Source organism: Notamacropus eugenii, chromosome 2, assembly GCF_028372415.1.
Source record: "Notamacropus eugenii isolate mMacEug1 chromosome 2, mMacEug1.pri_v2, whole genome shotgun sequence".
Lineage (NCBI taxonomy): Eukaryota > Metazoa > Chordata > Mammalia > Diprotodontia > Macropodidae > Notamacropus > Notamacropus eugenii.
Window position 1 is genome coordinate 233,086,783 of NC_092873.1, and position 13,788 is coordinate 233,100,570.

The 13,788-nt window shown below is 36.9% G+C and overlaps 1 protein-coding gene across 20 annotated transcripts in view; it reads left to right on the plus strand.

Annotated features, from left to right (window-relative positions):
• Positions 1 to 13,788, plus strand: part of LOC140526901 (utrophin-like) — a 558,532-nt gene that overhangs the window by 498,867 nt on the left and 45,877 nt on the right. Inside the window, exon 65 of one of the 20 annotated variants that reach the window (XR_011974583.1) lies at positions 11,922 to 11,988. The exons of the other annotated variants lie outside the window; for them this stretch is intronic. The gene's annotated coding sequence lies outside the window, so the exon portion shown is untranslated. The remainder of the gene's footprint in view (positions 1 to 11,921; positions 11,989 to 13,788) is intronic. 20 annotated transcript variants of the gene reach the window in all.

A 13,788-nucleotide genomic window follows, 5' to 3' on the forward strand; every position in this document is an offset into this window, starting at 1 on the left:
TCTTAGCTCCATTTCTAATTGTAAATAAAAATGATTCATAGAGATATATAAACTTCTTTGATTCAGGATTCAAGGTGCACTTTCAGGCTATATAAAGTTGAACTTCCTCTGAAACTTTTGTACTTCCCATAAAACATAAATACATGCAGAATACACATTTTTCCCAAAAAATAACCATCATGAAAATTCTGGGAAGGAAAATGGAAAGGATATTTCTTTAAATTAACATTTATTAAATGCCTACAAAAGAAGGTAACGTTTACTAGCGAAAAAATCATTTCCTTTTTCTTTACCTTTCTAGCAGTTCACATATAGTTATTTTTTCTCAGATTCCTGGAGGGAGAATTTAGGCTACATTGTCCATATAATATCTTAAAATTTCACCTAGGGATTATAAAAATCTCATGAAAAAAGTTTATAAATTAAAATCTATAAACATGCTTTTCTTCTTTTAGCAAATATAACTTAAAATAGTAAAAATTGTACGCTAAATGTGTGCTTAAAGAGTTAGTTTTAGATTCTTTTTAAAGACATCATAATAGTGTAGTTTTTCATCATCTTGAGTAGCTGTTGAAGGAGGAGTAGTACTCATCTCCTCTGGAAAGAAGCACACACAGAAAAGCAGTCTGTATCTCTGTCCATATCTGTGTTTTTCTTTGCCCCTTTCTTTCCCTCTTTCCTATCTCTCTTTCTTCTTTCCCCCTCTCTCTTTTCACTTTCCCGCCCCTTTTGCTTTCCCCCCTCTTTTTGTTCTCCCCTCCCCTCCCCATCTAGTATACCTGGCACATATTTGGTGCTTCTTAATAAAAACTGATTGGTTTATACACACATACATACCCCAAAAGAAGAGAAGCCCACACTATACAATGCAAACTCCTTAGATGATCTGTCTCATTCAGAGAAGGTGCTCTGAAGATAACTCACAAAGCCCAAGAAAACTTCCCATACTGGATTTTGTAGCTGCTACATTATTGTCACATTTACATGGCAGGTGATGCCCTCCTCCAGGCATGATTCCATTTGTGAGGTGTGCCATTGTAAGTTTTGTGGTTAGGCTACCCAGTGGAGACTAGCAGGGGGTAGTACTGCTAGAAGTCACTGTCACCTGCTATACTTGAACTGCTATAGAAAACTGAGGACACCTCAATTCAAACCCATAGGTTGAATTTGAAAACTTGTCCATAAATTAAGGAGCAGGCCTCTCATTTATGAATTAGCTAACTTTTATTCCTTTTGAAAGAACAGGTAAGGCATTTTTTAGATCAAAATATTATTGCCCATAGAAATAGGTCATATCAAATTCCTGAGTTTTTATTTAATATAGATTTTTAAATGAATTTTGCAAAAACTTAACCATTTTTATACTTTTGTTTTGTTTGATTTTTTCAGTGACTGAAAAACTATTCCTTTTTTTACTATATTCTTAGAAATACTTTGAATTTTGCGATTTTTCTTTTTTCTTTTTATTTTTTTCTTTTTTTTTTCTCTATTTTTTTTTTTATTTAACTTTTAACATTTATTTTCACAAAATTTTGGGTTACAAATTTTCTCCCCTTTTATCCCCTCCCCCCCCCAAACCCAAGCATTCTAATTGCCCCTGTGACCAATCTGCTCTCTCTTCTATCCTCCCTCTCTGCCCTTGTCTCCATCTTCTCTTTTGTCCTGTAGGGCCAGATAGCTTTCTTTACCCCTTAACCTGTATTTCTTATTTCCTAGTGGTAAGAACATTACAGTTGATCCTAACACTTTGAGTTCCAACTTCTTTAGCTCCCTCCCTCTCCACCCCTTCCCTTTGGAGGACAAGCAATTCAATATAGGCCAAATCTGTGTAGTTTTGCAAATGATTTCCATACTAGTTGTGTTGTATAGGACTAACTATATTTCCTTCCATCCTATCCTGTCCCCCATTACTTCTATTCTCTTATGATCCTTTCCCTCCCCATGAGTGTCGACCTCGGATTGCATTCTCCTCCCCATGCCCTCCCCTCCATCCTCCCCCCCACCCTGCTTGTGCCCTTGTCCCCCACTCTCCTGTATTGTGAGATAGGTTTTCCTATCAAAATGAGTGTGCATTTTGTTCTTTCCTTTAGTGGAATGTGATGAGAGTAGACCTTATGATTTTCTCTCGCCTCCCCTCTTTATCCCTCCACTAATAAGTCTTTTGCTTGCCTCTTTTATGAGAGATAATTTGCCCCATTCAATTTCTCCCTTTCACCTCCCAATATTTCTCTCTCACTGCTTGATTTCATTTTTTTTTTTGAGATATGATCCCATCCTCTTCAATTCACTCTGTGCACTCTGTCTCTATGTATGTGTGCGTGTGTGCATGTGTGTGTGTGTACTCCCACCCAGTACCCAGATACTGAAATGTTTCAAGAGTTACAAATACTGTCTTTCCATGTAGGAATGTAAACAGTTCAACTTTAGTAAGTCCCTTATGACTTCTCTTTGCTGTTCACCTTTTCATGGTTCTCTTCATTCTTGTGTTTGAAAGTCAAATTTTCTCTTCAGCTCTGGTCTTTTCATCAAGAAAACCTGAAAATCCTCCATTTCATTGAAAGACCATTTTTTCTCCTGAAGTATTATACTCAGTTTTGCTGGGTAGGTGATTCTTGGTTTTAGTCCTAGTTCCTTTGACTTCTGGAATATCCTATTCCATTCCCTTTGATCCCTTAATGTAGAGGGTGCTAGATCTTGTGTTATCCTGATTGTATTTCCACAATACTTGAATTGTTTCTTTCTAGCTGCTTGCAATATTTTCTCTTTCACCTGGGAATTCTGGAATTTGGCCACAATGCTCCTAGGAGTTTCTCTTTTTGGATCTCTTTCATGCGGTGTTCTGCAGATTCCTTGAATATTTATTTTGCCCTCTGGTTCTAGAATCTCAGGGCAGTTTCCCTTGATAATTTCATGGAAGATGATGTCTAGGCTCTTCTTTTGGTCATGGTTTTCAGGTAGTCCCAGAATTTTTACATTGTCTCTCCTGATTCTATTTTCCAAGTCAGTTGTTTTTCCAATAAGATATTTCACATTATCTTCCATTTTTCCAATCTTCTCGCTATGTTCTGTGATATCTGTCTTTCTCATAAAGTCCTTAGTGTCCATCTGTGCCATTCTAGTTTTGAAAGAACTATTTTCTTCAGTGAGCTTTTTAATCTCCTTTTCCATTTGGCTAATTCTGCTTTTGAAAGCATTCTTCTCCTCATTGGTTTTTTGAACCTCTTTTGCCAATTGAGTTAGGCTAGTTTTCAAGGTGTTAATTTCTTCAACATTTTTTTGGTTCTCCTTTAGCAGGGAGCTGATCTGCTTTTCATGCTTCTCTTTCATCCCTCTCATTTCTCTTCCCAGTTTTTCCTCCACCTCTCTAACTTGATTTTCAAAATTCTTTTTGAGCTCTTCTATGGCCTGAGCCCATTGGGTGGGCTGGGACACAGAATCCTTGATTTCTGTGTCTTTGTCTGATGGTAAGCATTGTTCTTCCTCATCAGAAAGGAAGGGAGGAAATGTCTGTTCTCCAAGAAAGTAGCCATCAATAGTTTTATTTCTTTTCCCTTTTCTGGGCATTCTCCCCAGCCAGTGACTTGACCTCTGAATATTCTCCTCACACCCACCTCGCCTCCTGGTGCTCCCAGCCAGCGTTTGGGGACTGGGATTCAAATGCTGCTTCCAGCCTTAGGGCTTTTGGCGGGGGCAGGGCTGCTATTCAGTGTGAGAATTAAGTTCAGGTGGTCAGGTCGGGGCAGGGCCGCCTCTCAGGCTCATTTCCCTCAGGGGGTTTATGTACAGACCTTCCACAATGGATCCAGGCTCCCGCCCGCTTGGGGAGCCCCTGTCTGCAGCCGCCTCTCAGCTTCTATCTCCGGGGGGGGGGGGGGCCGAGCCATGGGGGCACCCCACTCCCCTCTCGACCCGCCAGAGAGACTCTCTCACCGACCCCCGTCACCTGTGGGTAGAGGGGCTTGTGCCGCCGCTGGAGATCCCGTCCCTGAAGCCTGCTCGGATCTGTACCTCTCGGAGCCGCGGCCGCCGCAGGTCTGGGCTGGGCTCCGCGTCTGCAGCGCGACGGACCTTTTGCAAGAGGTTTGCAGGTCCCTCTGTGGGTGGAGGGACCCGCGTGGCCGCTGGAGATCCCGTCCCCGTAGCCCGCTCGGATCTTTTCCTCACGGTGTCGCGGCCGCTGCAGGGCTGCCCTCTGCTCCCAGTCCTGGCGCCAGTCCGCAGCGCAAGGGACCCCCCGCAAGAGGTTTGCAGGTCCCTCCGGAGCAGAAATCTCCCTCGCTCCAATATTCCGTGGCCTCTGGGTGCAGAATTCACCGTGAGTTAGTCCCCTCTAGCCCGATTTTTCTTTTAAATAAAATATATCTAAGGTTCATCCATCTTTTACCCAACAGTTCAATAAACTGATTTAACATCCATCTAAGAAAATGAACACCAGTATAGGGTTTTTCAGTGTGGTGGTAATAAGTCCTGAATGAATGAGTGCTGAGTTAGATTAGACTGCCAACCTAGATTCCAGTCTGGCTATGTTATCCAACAAACCTTCATTTGTAGTTAAGAAAATGCTTCTTTCCTGTCACAGGCCTAAATTTCATTTCAGTATTGTCTTTAATGTTTTCTAATTGCTAAACCTGTCTAGTAAAGATGCATGTTTATATTCTTCATAGTTGTGCTTTTAAATCAACTTCAGATTTGTTTTTAAAAATTATAGGAAAAGAGGTTAGGGTCAAATCTGGGGAGGTTTTTTAAAAAAATAATTGTAATTATGATTTTATGTAAATATAATTTTAATTATGTTACACAAGGCATTAGTATAAGTGCAGTGGATAGAGAGCAGGTCTCCTTCCAAAACCTACTGCTTTGTGACCTTGACCAAGTTATCGAACCTCTTAATGTTCTAAGCAATTCTAGCGCTCTAAGTTACAGAGAAGGTGCTACTCTGTATTGGTTGAGGGAGTTTCCTCCTATCAGAAAAATCTCAGTTACTTGATTAATTTACAGTTTCATTTTAGGAGTATTTTTCCAAGTTAGCAAAATGAAACAATTCCAGAATTAATAATCAGACTCCTCAAGAAGTAAATGGCAGTCATTCTTGAGACCACACCTACAGTAGTGGGTTCAGCTGTGATACCACATTTTAAGAAGGTCATTCACAGGCTGGGCAGCATCCAGAAAAAGAAAATGAGGATGCTAAGGTCAATCCCATATGAGGATGGCTTGAAAAGGAAGTGGGAACATTTAACCTGAAGAAGAAAAGAGTCCAGGGACAGAGTCTTCAAGTATTTGAAGGGCTATCACATTTGTTCTGATTGGTCCCAGGGGGCAGAAGTAGGTACAATGGTTGGAAGTTGCAAAAAGTAAATTGTAATCTTTACATAAAGAGTAACTTCCTATCTCAAGGCAAAATGCCTGCCACACTCAGAGAGAGAAATATGGAAGTCACTCACATATTGTAGCAGATCATGTTTGTGTATGTGTATGTGTTTGTGTATCATGTTCTGATTTGTTATACGATTTCTTTCATATATCTTAGTCTGACTACATAGCATGACTATAGTGAAAATATACTCAATAGGAAAGTATATGTAGAATCTATACAGAATTGTATGCAGTCGTGGGGAGGGAGGGGGGTAGTGGGGAGTAGGTGGGGAGGGATAAAATCGCAATTGTATGGCAGTGATTGTTAAACATTACAAAATAAAAAAAAAAGAAATAAGAAGACACTGAAAATTTTAAACTATGAACATCTCAGTTTAACAAAATAAAAAATTTTCTGCCATAAAAAAAAAAAAAAAGAGTAACTTCCTAACAACTCCTGAGATGAAGCTAACCGATAGTGATAGGACTGGCTTGGGAGGAGTGGTAGTGGGTTTCTCTTCATTTGACAAGCAAAATCTAGATAGATCCTTACTCCTCCAGTTGGACTAGGTTTCCATTCTGATTTTAAGATTCTGTAAAAATTCAGACATTTACATGATTTATGCAATGTAAGATTTGACAGTGATCCTGAAGAACTTGATTAGTAACATATTGAAACTCATTTCTCCCTTCCTGATAGTTCATGGCATAGACATGACATTCCACTCCACCTGTTCACCTTTAAATGGATTAAAAAATCAGACACCTATAAAATTCTATGATTCTATAATATGGTGGTTTATAATTATTTTAAGTGAACTTTGTTCCCTGCAAACTTAAATTGAAAATATCTCCTCTGACAAGTCTATTATAGTGGTTATGTATTTCCAAAGATGACCTAAATGTTCAAGTATTTTTTTAATATAAGTACTACTAATATTTAATTTTGCAAAACAGTTAGCTGAAATTATCTTTCTCTGGAGAAGTACATAACAGGATAGACAAAGTATAAGAAAATATTAATATGATTGAAGGTTTAACTCCCATGCAGAATGCATGTATACATATGAGAAGCAATGAAATTTTCAGTGGTGACTATTTTAACTTCTCTAGAGCAAGCTGTGTTCTAAAGGTTTGTTTTTACTAGTGTTTTGAGCTTGGGAGTAATTTCCTCAAGTGATTTACTCTCTTTCCATAGTTATTTCTAAACAGCAAAGTATTAGTGGCATAGGTGATCCTGAAGATATTTTCACCAATTATTATTTGTTGATTCTTACAAAGCAGATCCTTTTTATAAAATCAGGATTGTTGTCTACCTTAATGAAAGGGGGAAGAAAGGACCACCCAGTGAAGAAAGAAGAGATTTAAACTGAGAGATGAAATTTTTATTTCATACTTTAGAGTGATTCATTTCTTCTCTAAAAAGTCAGTCAGAAGCAACTACAAATCCATATAAGCTATCAAAATCCTTTCCTCTCTCATTATATATAATCAATGAAGTGTTATGCTTTTATCTTTTTGTCTTAAAAAATGCTGCATTTTATATGAGTTATGCTTTTGAGGCATTTTGTTGAAAAACATGCCAAATATACAAATTCTCTCAAATTGTTTGTGAAGATTTTATCTCCTTTACTTTCTTCTCTCTCTGCAGGGAAACAAAAATTAGTGCAAATAAGAAACTAATCCATGATTACATCCTTGAAGGACATTCTTCCTCTTTTAACATGATCTATATTGCTGTAGCAGCTTCATAATATCTAAGCGTCAGAATCGTATTTGTCTCATAGGAAGTGTTTGGCATCTCTCTTTTTGAGAACGTTGGATAGTGCAGTTCCCCTTGTTAATTACACCCTCCACTCATGCTGTCAGGTTGGAATCTCAAGAGGGCAATGGCCCTGTGTTCTTGTGATCCTTTTGGTAAGCTGTCTTAGAGCTATAGTTCACTGTAGCCCCATCAGTGTGCTTCACTTTCGTTTCAGCCAGAGGACACAATTTGCTCAGAGCCATGGTATTTACTGAGAATGCAATCTCTCGCAACTGTGTGGGCACACCGAAAATACAGTAGTAGAGAAGCATATGCTTAGGGAGTGTAAGGCAACACATACCTCTGACTCTCAGAAGCTCCAGTGTCCTGCCCTTTCTCTTCTTATACCGATATCCCTGGTAAAGCTCACATCCCTCAGAGCTGTATCTGACCTTGGAGAGTATCTCATTTTTTCAAAGGTCACTGGGGAGCATGGCAGATACTGTGACTAGCCAATGACTACCCCTCTAAGTTCATCAAGATGGACTGAAGAACTTCTCCCTGCAAAGGAACAACAGTGTACAAATAGCCCTTTGCTTTTTGTTCCTTAACACCTGTTAGTCTCTGTTCAGTCCCCCTCTCTGACTTTAATTTATTTTTAAATAGTTTTTATTGATATTTTCTATTTCTTCTATAACCATAGTTATCTTAAATGTCCCTCCCCTTAACTATGCCTAGGGAGCCATTCCATACAATAAATAGTATTTTTAGAATAAAAAAAAAATCAGTAGAGCCGATCAGTTAATACATACGTACATATTTATGTATTTATTTTAGTCTGTATTTTTTGTTTGTATCTTCCTGACACTTATTATATTCTACAGAGTTCACCTTTCCATATTTACAGGTTCTTTATAAAGGCCAATTTATATGATCAATTTATGTAACAGTGTTGTATAAACTATATGCTTAGATTTCTATTCAGTAATTTCTTCAAATCTATTTCTTTCAATAATCTGTTCAGTCATAATTTGCTCATTTATCATTCTCTTAAACATGTCACTGTTTAAATGAGCAATTTTACAGATCACCAGAAATTATTACCTTAACTGTAAAAATCTTTTTGGCTGTCCGTTTTTTCCTTTTAGTACTTAGATGTTACGTCATTCAGCACACACACACACACATACACACACACACACACGCACACACAGAATATTTATATTGTTTCATTATATATTGTGCAGCTTCACCAATGCATGTTTCTAGAGAGCGTATGTGTTCTGTAGGTACCTTATCCAAAATCATAATTGCAGTTTCTGTTTTAGGGGCTCCCAAGAATCACAATACTTTTTATTCTAGTCTCATTTAATTATATATGCTTGATATTTTTTATTCAGTTCTCATTTGGGGGTTTTATTGCTTTATGTCTACTACAGCCCCTCTATTTCATGATAAAAATCAGCCCATTAACATCTGATGTTATAATTATTTTTATTCTTTGACATCCTATTATATTATCCATATCTTTTATAAATAAAGCAATACTATATATCTGAATCTTGTACAAAGCAATCTTATCCCAGTTTCTTTCCCCATATATTGGTAGCATCCATAATCCTTTTCCTCTGTTAGACCCAAATTCCTGGGTCCTGACTTTTATTTTACATTCTTAATGACTGGTTACCCAGAGCTTGTTTTATTTGAAGCAGATTTATCTGAATCTTCTTTCTTATTCATCCCACTCCATGCCTGGAGACCAGGCCTTAATCTCTTGATTCTATTTTGACTGATATAATCTTTTTCCCCCTATTTCTCCTGATCAACCTATATAGGAACCATATTGGGTCAGGAGTTCTTCTTTTCTCCTTAATCTATCTATCCTTTTGTTTAAGTGACCCTTACCTATAAGTGCCTTGATATCAGGAAACACTAATTACTACATCTTCCTATCTCTTCCTCCTTCTATATTAGATAGTTGCTGTCTTATCACCCTTTTGTCAGGTCATGCTATAGCTGTTCTCTCTTTCTTACATCAGTGGTCTGCAGTGGGACTTCTAAAAACTGATCATTTTGTCTCCTCCTTGCAGCATGGAAGCAGAGTCGTTTCATGTCACATAGCATTGTTCACCATTATTACAGTTTTTAATGTATTTGCATTTTAAGCAGGGTTTGTTTATATCTGGTTTTCTGGAAAGGTTTGTCACTCAATTAAAGGCCCCTAATCTCTTTTCATGGGTCTTTTTTCCAATTCTCATATCTATTGGGTATGCTCTCAGTTTTTTTGTCCTCTCTACATTTTTGGGTTTCCATCTTGCCATTTTCTTTCTCATTGTTCATGACTTCTTGGTTCTAAGCTGTCAGTTTTGTTTCAATTTTCAATCCTTCCTTAAGAGCTTAATTTCTCTCCTTATAAAACTTTCCAAAAATATTTCATATATTTGTTATTATTAATAATATCAGACTGCTCCAAAGTCAGCGTACTTTTTTTGTCCCTGTCAATTGTGGTGAAGGTGTGGATCTTCATAAAACTTGCTCCTCTGGTCCTGAGCTATAGATGAATAATTTCTTGGCAGAATTTGGGCACAGAAAGAATCCTTTTATGTAGAAAAAGCATTTAATTAAGTTAATCTGTAGAACAGACTCAATCTTGAAACAATTTTGAGTTTTGAACATTATAATCATAACAGCAACCATAATAGGTGACATTTATATACAACCTTGCACGCATTATCTCGTTGGAGGGTCACAACAAATCTTTGAGGTAGGTACTTGAAATAAATAGCAAGTTTGTTCAGGGGCAGTGACTTACTTGAACTAAATTTTCTTAAAATTCATCAGTAAATGCAAAAATTAGCCTCAAATTCACATTTTAGGGAGCCTTTAGGAGTACTGGAAAAAATGTGTGTAACTGATTTAAAGATAGTACAAGCTTTATAATCCTCATTTTACAAATTTTGAATCACTGAAGTTAAATGTCTTACCCAGAGTTACACTTGTAACCATCAGAGTCAGCATTCAAACCCAGGTCTGCTACCTCTTAAGTGTAATGCTATATTCTTTTAAAAGAGGAGGAGGGGGGCAATTTTTAGACCGTTTTTTCTATCGAGTCTATATTTGTCGTTATAAGATACTAGCAACAAACGTTACCCCCCCCCTTGACTCCCATTTTCAATGTATTTCTGTTGCTATGGAAATAGAGCATAAGAAAGTGCTTATTCATTTTTTGGAGAGGCCTAGATTGAATTAGTGCAGTTTCTTTTGGGCAGTTATGATTCTCCTGATGAGACATTGAACGTCTGCCAGTATGTTAAAAATGCAGCATCATTACTATTTTCTTTGACCTCCACGTACTGAGGCAGTTTTTCAGTTGTTACTGGCCTTACACTGTTCTTTCAATAAATTTAGTGCATTTTTAAGGTGCCATAGTAGACCTTTGAGAAGATGCCATGTCTACCAAATCCATTTTCCTTTAGATGACATTACGCAACTTGTTCATCTTGCCAAAATCTGATGATATTGGCCTTTCTGTTTTGCATTTTCCCAGTAAGACTAGTGGTTTGAGATTTTTGACTGAATTCTTCTCATCTGTGGAGCTGTGTTCTCCAAAATTCATCGTGTTAGAAACAGTGACAAAACTTTGAATTGTTTTTACAACCTTTTTAACGATAAGTAACTTGAAAGGGGAGAGGTATTTAAAGTCAACGTTCAGAGGCATGCACAGGTAGTGATGTCTGTCTTTATTAAATGAGCCTGTTAATGAAGTTGGTGTTCAAACATTATTTTCATTTGGGACATATTCCAGATGAGGCCCAAATGGCTGAGTTTTATAGTTCATAACCTTGATTTTTCCCCTTTTAGTTTAATGAATGTGTTTCAACCTGCTGAGAAAAGTTTCCTCTTAGTGACATGTTCATATTTTAACACAAAAACTTCAAATCCTTTTGCAAAATTATATGCCTAGTTAGGGGTTACTTAGTGTTTTCTTCTTTCTGTGGTAGCACTGACCCTTTAAAGGAATTATGTAAAGGTACCAAGAATATAGCACCCCAGAAAAGATATTTGGAAGATTACAAATCATTTTGTTTTTATAGAGTTCAAGAATGAGGAGTTAAGGTTTTTGGTCCTATGATAAAATCCATCTGTTTAGATTATTTTGCATTATTTCAAGTTACACACTTGATTGGTAATTATCCAGGTTATCAACAAGTCTCTGAGGCTTCCTGAACTGTTCTAGGAGAGTTCTCCTGAGAGTCTACTTGCTCCTAGTAACATGGATTCTAGAACTCGAGAATATCTAGTTTCCCCATTTGTCTTTGTTACTGCTATTGCTATTTCAAACTATGGGGAAAGACCTCAGCCTTATCCAGGAGTTCATGCAATTTTTTTAAAAAAAAGGATTGATAGTTAATTATCCACAGCCATTGACATTGAAAGATAAAATATTCAGTTTTATAATAAAGTATTGTAACAGAACTAAATGAAAACTAGCTACTTTTTTATAGAGGGAATTCTTTTTATGCATGGATGGGTCACTGAGGTCCCTTTCAGTTATAAAATTCTGTATTTCTGTAATGTACTTTTATATAGTAAATATATGCATACACATCATGAATAACTTATTAATATGTGATATGACAAATCTTGGAGATTTTAAATCAGAAAAGATAATTTAATAAGTCAGTTTTTCCTTATTTCATTTTGAATAGTACAAAAATTTCTGAGGGATTAAAAAATAATACTCCTACTCTAGCCAACATTTATATGGTGCTTTAAGATTCATAAAGCCCTTTACAATGATTATCTCCTTTGCTCCTCACAGTAACTCTGGTAAATGGGTGCTACTACCACCCTTATTTGAGAGTTGAAGAAGTGGAGGCAGACAGAGGGTAAGTGAACTGTCCAGGGTCACATAGCTAGGAAATGTCTGAGGCTGGATAGGATGAAAAACCTTTCCTTCTTGGATCTTTACTGGCTTTTCTTATTGGCTTTACTCAGGACTTATTTTGGTCATTTTTTTCCTCAAGGTGTCTTTTGGGATAATTCATTGACACTTTCATATGTTGTTTAATTTATTGACATTGGTGTTTCTGATGGTAACTGAGATTCAAAGATAGCCATTTAGCATGCATTTGTAAAGGTTTCCTTGGTCTTTGTCACTCTCTTGATGCTGTTAATATCCACTGTAAGTTCATAGTGTGTACTTGTTAATCTTTTCCTGGTGCATAAAAAGTAAAGCTAAGGTGATTCTTCTGAACTTTTGAAAAAAAAAAACCAAAAGAGAGTGTTTCAGTAAATTACCTAGATTTATGGCTTTTTTTTTTTTTTGAGAAAAACATGAATCAAAAGATATTCATGTTGCGAAGGAAGACAGAGTTTCTCCTCTCTGTCAGAAAAAGGGTAATGAAATCATGGATCCACCAAAGTGTCAAGATAAAGAGAAATTTTGGTATCTTTTTAGAGCCATGGGAGGAAAAGTAGAACTTCCCAGCTTTCTACTCAGTCAACAAGCACTTATTAAGCATTTACTAGGTACCAAGCTCTCTGTTAAGCACTGAGTATACAAAGAATGGCAGTGACATTTTTTCTGCCCTCTGAAAATTCCCATTCTAATAAGAAAAAAGACATGTAAGTACTTTATACATACAACATATATACAGAGTAAATGGAAGTTAATCACAAAGGGAAGGCACTCTTGGTAAGGGAAACAGGGAAAGGACTCTAGCAGAAGATAGGGTTTGAGTTGAATCTTGAAGGAAGCCAGGGAAGACACTAGGGAGAGAAGAGGGGAAAACATTTCAAGTATAAAGGACCAGCCAATGCAAAGACATAGACTCTGGAAATGGAGCACCATGTGAAAAAATATAGCAAGCAAGGCAGTATGGGTAGGGAGTAGAATGTGATAGAATTAAAGTGTAAAAAGACTGGAAATGTAGGAAGGGGCCAGGTATGTTCTAAAGGGCTTTAAATGCCAAGCAGAGGTTTTTCTATTTGACTTGGGAAAAGACGAGGGAGAACTGGAGTTTATTGAGCAGTGTGACAATGTGGCCAAACTTGAACTTTAAAAAATAATTTTGGCAGCTGAATGGAAGGTGTTTTGGAGTGAGGAGACATTGGAGACAAAGACACCAATCAGAAAGCTACTACAGTAATACAATGGAGAGGTAATGGGTGGGAAACAGTACCAAACTGGCTTCTGTGCGAGTAGAGAGAAGGAAATATGTAGGAGAGATGTTGTGAAAGTAGAAATGACAAGATTTAACAACAGCTTAGGTATGTGGGGTGAATCCAAGATTTTTTAAAAATACAGAATTCTGTGTATTTGTATAGAGATCACACAGAAAGAAAGGGCATGTTCACATGTTCAAAAATATCCACATATCATTTTCAAGTACTGATTTCTGTATTTATGCAATGAATCATTTTCATGATGGAGATATTATTTGAAAATTATGTTACTTTTGGAACATATTCCAGATGATGATAAATAATCCTTCATAGGCTCAAAAGACTGAGTTTTTTTCTTCACACCTTTGATTTTCTCCTTGTTATTAAGTGTTTTTTTTCCTACCTGTTGGACCCAAGCAAATTATTTCTACTTATCCATTAATCAGTCACCTCTTATCTATCTCTATGCATATATTCATTTATATGTGTATGTCCCATATACATATATATTACATACAAGA